This window comes from Tupaia chinensis, unplaced genomic scaffold (genome assembly GCF_000334495.1).
Source record: "Tupaia chinensis unplaced genomic scaffold, TupChi_1.0 Scaffold000515_1, whole genome shotgun sequence".
NCBI classification, from domain to species: domain Eukaryota; kingdom Metazoa; phylum Chordata; class Mammalia; order Scandentia; family Tupaiidae; genus Tupaia; species Tupaia belangeri.
This window is the reverse complement of record NW_006160028.1, coordinates 3,919,744-3,925,578: the sequence shown is the minus strand read 5'-3', so window position 1 is coordinate 3,925,578 and position 5,835 is coordinate 3,919,744. Positions and strand designations below refer to the sequence as shown.

The following is a 5,835-nucleotide window of genomic DNA, read 5'->3' as shown; positions in this document are numbered from 1 at the left end:
TCTTCCTGTTTTATAAATAAGGAAATCCGTGCACAAGGACGTTAGGTAACTTGGTAACTTGCTGAGACCTTGGTGGGTGAACTTCTAACCACTGTACCTTCTTGCCTTGACATGAGTAACCTTTCTGCTTGGTATATAACACGGGCTTTATGTTTCCTAACTACCTGTTATGTATGGACATTGGGCTTGATGCTGAGGGAGAGACTGATATGACAATTATACTGCACTGTGGGCTTGAATCACACTTGCCGATGGCAGTCCTGGGTCAGTGGAGAGGTCTAGGGGGTATAATCCAGTATCTGATGTTGCAGAGACTGGGTGGAGACCGCTGACCTCTCCTTTCATCTCGTCCTCAACAGTCAGGTGTTACTTTCTCATCCATCTTACAGAGGCCCAGGGAGGTAAGCTTACCTTCTCAGTTATTTAGTAGACACAGAGCACATTGGGGCCATTGGGTTCCATGTTCAGGTTTATTTCTTTGTGTTCCCCATTATCTCTGCTACCTTCCAGGGCTGTTGCTGTCACAGTACTCCCCTGCTCCATTTCTGCCCACCACTGACAACTCTGGAAAAATAAGTTTCGGTGAAAAATGTGGCTCATCAGGTGAAAGTGTGCCTCTCTGCTAGGGTTCCCTGGTCAGAGCAGGTAACAGATGAAGGTAAAAGAAAAGGATGCGGTTTGTTCTAGCTGTTAATCGCTGTGTAAAAAATTACCTCCTAAACATAGTGACATATAATGACCTTTTATTATGCTCATGGGTGTCTGGGTCAGGATTTTGAGAGTGAAAAGAGGGTGATTCTCTCTTCCACCATTCCTGGGGCTCCAGCTGGAAGGGTGCTTGAGGCTTCTGAATGCCCACTCATCCATACATCAGCTGAGGCCTTTACCAGGGCTGTTCATCAGAATAGCTGTACGTGCTCTCTCCACGTGGCCTGGACCGCCTCACAACATGGTGGCTGCTTTCAAAGGGTAAGCCTGAAAGAAAGAGTAAGGTAGGGGGTGGGGGGAGAAGAGGGATGAAGTAAGGAAGGGAGAGAGAGAGGTATCTAGAATGCTTCAGGAGAAAGGCGTATCCCTCCATCATACTCTGTTGGTTCTGGTAGCCCCAAACTCAGCTGGGTTTAAGGGGAGGTGAAGTAGATCCTATGTTCTGATGAAGTAGCAAAGTTCTGGAAGAGTATGTGAGACTGGAAGTACTTCTGGGACTGTTGTTGGAAAAGGTGATACATTACAAGAGGCTCTTTTTAGGTAAAGAGAGAACAGAAATGGACATTTCCGGAGGCCTCTCTGTGAGGTATACAGACAGAGCTAGGTGGGCCAGGTATGTAGCTGCACACCTCTGAGGTATTGGGGGGTTTTAGGGACAAATCTGGGAAACAGAGAGGCCAGGAATGTTCAGGAGAGTCATGCTTCATTTGATATGAGTTTTAGTTTGTACTGACCATCAACTACTTTGCGTAATTCCAATTGGCTCATCACACTTGTTACTTATAAGACTATTTGGCTAATTATAATAATGTACGACTTGGACTCCTGGCAAACATATGCAGTGGGCGTGGTGGCCTGCCATGCACTTATTGTCTCCACATCCACACGAGAACATTGTGATCAGACAGCAGAGAGGTCAGCCCTAAAGAGGGAAGTGACTGACCTATAAATCTTGAGGAAAGAGGGATTCTCCATAGGCTCCGGGGCACGTGGGAATGTACTGTGTATGCCTTGCATCGTGCACTCATTGATTGCCAGTCAAACCAGCAATTTGCTGATGAGGTCTTTTGCCATCACCATGCCTGCAGTTCGTGAGAGGCAGCTTGCTTGTCTACCTGGTGATGGCTGCCATTTGGCACTCCCTGTACTGTCCTGTGGGGTCATGGTGGCTTTTCAATATTTGGGTCAGCCCTCTTCTTTCTCCCTAATGGGCTTTGGAGGATGGGAGCTCAGGGATGAATTGGCCAAGCATATGAGTGTGAGACATTCCCTGGTGAGTTCCTCCCTAAAGTTTCACTTATGAACTCTTTCCAGGGTAGAGAAGAGAGTATGTCAATGTGTAGGGACATTGACAAACCCTCATTTTATGGATGAAGATGCTGTGGTTGAGAGCAGGAGAGGGATTTGCCCACAGCCATGTGGTGATCTGGCTGCACCTTTCAGAGCGAGGCTTAATTGCACCTGCTACTGGGGAGGGAATACAGTGTGCAGAGGTTGGGCAGCCAGAGGACTTTATATGGCCACTAGCTCAGCCTCTTACCGTAGCACTTGTAACATGGGGATTGTGGTTGTATTTGATATAGAGCATTTAGAAAGGTGAGGTAAGTGGGGCCAGCCAGTGGCATGGTGGTTAAGGCAGATGGATCCCACATGGCAGACTGCATCACCCGAGTCCCACACCTGCATCATGAGAAACATGCTGGGCACACATGCATGTCTTTGCAAAATCCCAAAAGGAAAGTGGAGGAGAAAGGATTGCTACGTGATTGTCCCTCATGAGGGTGCTTTCTCATTTTCCCTGTTTCTCTCTCTCTGTCTTTCTCCAGCAAGTACATGTACCCTCTGGCAAGTTAAAAAAAAAAAAAAGTGAAAAACTTTATTAACTACAAAGAAATACAGAATTTTATTTATTTTTATTTTATTTTATTTTTTTACCATGTTGTGGATGTTGACAGACTGAAACTTGTTATTCCCCTCCTTAGAGAAAGGCTGGGTCAGTGAAGACACTATGGACCACTCCTCCCCAGAAGTAGAACACTCCCAAGGAGCTCACTTCCCTGCTGCATGGTTTGAGATCTGGGGGTACAGCACTGGGAGCCAACCATGACCCAGTCTTGCAGTCATGTGGAATTAGCATGCTTTGCCTTAGACCAGGAGTTCGTGCAGTATCTAGTTTAATGGGAGATGTGGCTAGAAAGGTGGGTTGGGGATCTGTCCTGGAGGCCCAGAGTGCTGGACTGAGACTGGGCAGGCTGTTATTTTTTGTGCAGCTCTGAGCACTGGTGAGGGTTCAGCTGAGAAAGGCATGATGAGATGCTGTTAACTGGCAGCACTTTCAGGAAACTGTGGTCAGAACTCGGGAGCAATGCGGAATCTTCCAGCTGGAGCAGGGTACTCAAGATGGGTAATTCCCAGCTTATTGTTTTACAGTGGCTCATCTTTTTGCTTGCGGTGATAGTAAGCGATGACATTTTGTACTGGTAGGGCACTGGAGTTCTTACGAGCTCTTATGTCTGTGAACCTCTTTGTTCTGTACTCACTCCCCACACTTCTACCTTTGCGGGTGACCTCAATCCACCTTTGCTGATGCCCTGAAGCAGTGGTTTCTGAAACTCAGCTTTCTCTTCCTCCATTCCCTTGGATGTTATTCTTGGAAGCCTAGATGGCTATGCATTTCAAACTATAAAACTTTCAGGGACCAGCAGTTAGCGTAATGGCTATGTTGCTGGACCCCTATGTAGTTGAACGCAGTTTGAGTTCCAGACCCGGTGGCTTAAACTCATGCCGGGCGCGTGTGCTTGCGTGCCCAAGATCCTGAGAGGAGAATGGAGGAGAAGGGATTGCAACGTGGCCATCCCTCCCCGGGGGGGGGGTGATTTCTCGCTTTCTGTCTCTCTGTCTCTCTCTGTCTTTCTGGCGAGCACACGTGCCCTGTAGCAAAACCCTCTCTAAAACAAAACAAAACAAAAACTAAAAAACTTTCAGAGGCAAGCTGTAGAAAATTGGGGACACAAATGTGCTTCTCCTGGTTACCCTGTGCTGCTCTCGTATTGTTTGCTCAGGTTCGACATGTCCAGAAGAGAAGGAAGGAAAGAAATGGGCCCCAGTTGCTTATTGGACATCCTCTTTGCCCTGCTCTACATATCACATTACCCACTCTTCCACCTGTGGACTTAGATACATTCATGGACAGGATGAGCATATGGAGAATTAAATTGCAACCTTCTGCTAACTAGATTAGTTAATTCTCAGAAAAGCCTTGTTATGTAGATAAACAATACTATTTTCCATTTTATAGATGAGAAAACTGAGGTTTAGGGAGACAGAATAACTTGCTTGAGAGAACAGAAGTCCTAAATACAGTCTAATTTAAGTCCTCTCTTAAAAGTAAGAGGTAAACGGGCTGACTAGCTTGTTGAAGTATATCTCAGACCTTGACAATTACTGCAGCCAGAGCTGCAAGGTGCCATGGAGAGTCCAGAAGCCTGGTGGGCTTCCAGGTTGTGCTCCTTGAGCCTGGGGACCTCTAGTAATGGCCTTTGGATTGGGCGCCCAGGGAGGTGAAAAATGGTGAGAAGAAAAGGGGGAACTCTAGAGCTAGCCCCAATAGCTCTGCTTTTACCTGCTTTACAAACTAAGCATCTTTTAAAGCATTCATATAAAAGGAAAGTTTTGCTGCTAAAAAAACAGTTTGGAAACTGCTGTGCTAATCCCTCCTTTTCCTAAGACTAAGACAAAGTGGCTTAGCGTAAGTCCTGGGTGTGAGGGATCTGAGACCTCACTTCCTAGAACTCTCTGCTAACACAGGAGTGCTTTGTTAGAAGTGTTTCCTTTAACTCAAATCTTCATCTTAGTGGGACATGGCTTTTTGTATTTTCCAAGGAATGTCGTATCAAGCTTTTTCTTGAGGCTTTTGGAGCACTGACTGGAGGGTCAAAACCTGCACACTTCCCCCCATGCATAGGGTCCTCAACCTGCCTCTGTCCACTTTGCTGTGTCTCCCTTTTAGACCCTGGGAACCTTGCTGAGCTTGGTTTAATTTCTGTGCAAGTATTACAGCAAGTATTGTGTTAGCCCAACCTTCAAAGACAGTGTCTACTACTTGTCATTACCGAGTGGCCACTGCTTGCATGGTACAGAAAAGACAGGTTCCTGATCCTCGGGGCTGGTGGAGAGACAGGAACGAATAAGGAATTTCTTCAACTATGTTTGGACATATGTTTGTTATATCTGATTGTTATACATGCTAGTTATGTGAGGTGGATTTCCTCTCACGGAAATGAGATGGGAGGAGTCTGGGCAATGGGAAAGAAGACAGATTGATGAATGCAGTCTAGAATTGCAAGGGGTTGGCTTTGCCTCTTGGTCTTTTGTATTTGTGACTTGTGTATTTTACTTGTTTAAGTTGTTATTTCGTCATCTGTAATATGGAAGTGAGACTAGCTCGTATGATTGTTGTTCGGATTAAATAGATACTGTATGTACCTGCCTACTTATAATACTCAGCACAAAGTAAGCACTCATTAAATTGTAGTTGCAATTGTCAGTGAAGGGCCAAAGAGCCTGTTTTTTAAAAACGCATCAATAGTGTGATCAGAGCTTTACTTCTCAAACAACAAAACATGGTGATTTTAGAAACAGAGTTTAGGGAAGCTAGTGGCCTAGTGGTTAAGGTGGCTGGATCCCACATGTCCAGCTGTGTGGTCTGAGTCCCAGACCCTGCGGATTGTAAAACACACTGGGCGCATGTGCATGCGTGTCCGAAATCCTGAAAGGAGAAATGAGAGAGGAGGGATTGCAGTGTGGCCATCCCCTGTGGGGGTTGCTTTCTCACCCCTCCTTTCTCTTGGGTGAGCATACCTGCTTTCTAGCACATTTTGAAAGAAAACAGAAAGAGGGAGAAAGGAAAAAGAGAAACTCAGTCACCCTAGGCTGCAACCATTTAACTTCAGCTTACCTTCCTGAGTTCTTGTTCGCTCCCTTCCTCTCACCTCTCTCTCTAGGTGGCCTGTACATCTGCTAAGCTTTTTTTTTTTTTTTTTTTTCTGGAGATTTTCACTGAATGGCACGGGGTCGCGCTCGCCAGACAGAGAGAGAGACATAGAGACAGAAAGTGAGAAATCACCC

The 5,835-nt window shown here is 45.9% G+C and overlaps 1 protein-coding gene across 3 annotated transcripts in view; it reads left to right on the top strand.

Annotated features, from left to right (window-relative positions):
• The window catches only part of LPP (LIM domain containing preferred translocation partner in lipoma), a 791,955-nt gene that overhangs the window by 53,075 nt on the left and 733,045 nt on the right, over positions 1-5,835 (top strand). The window lies entirely within an intron of this gene.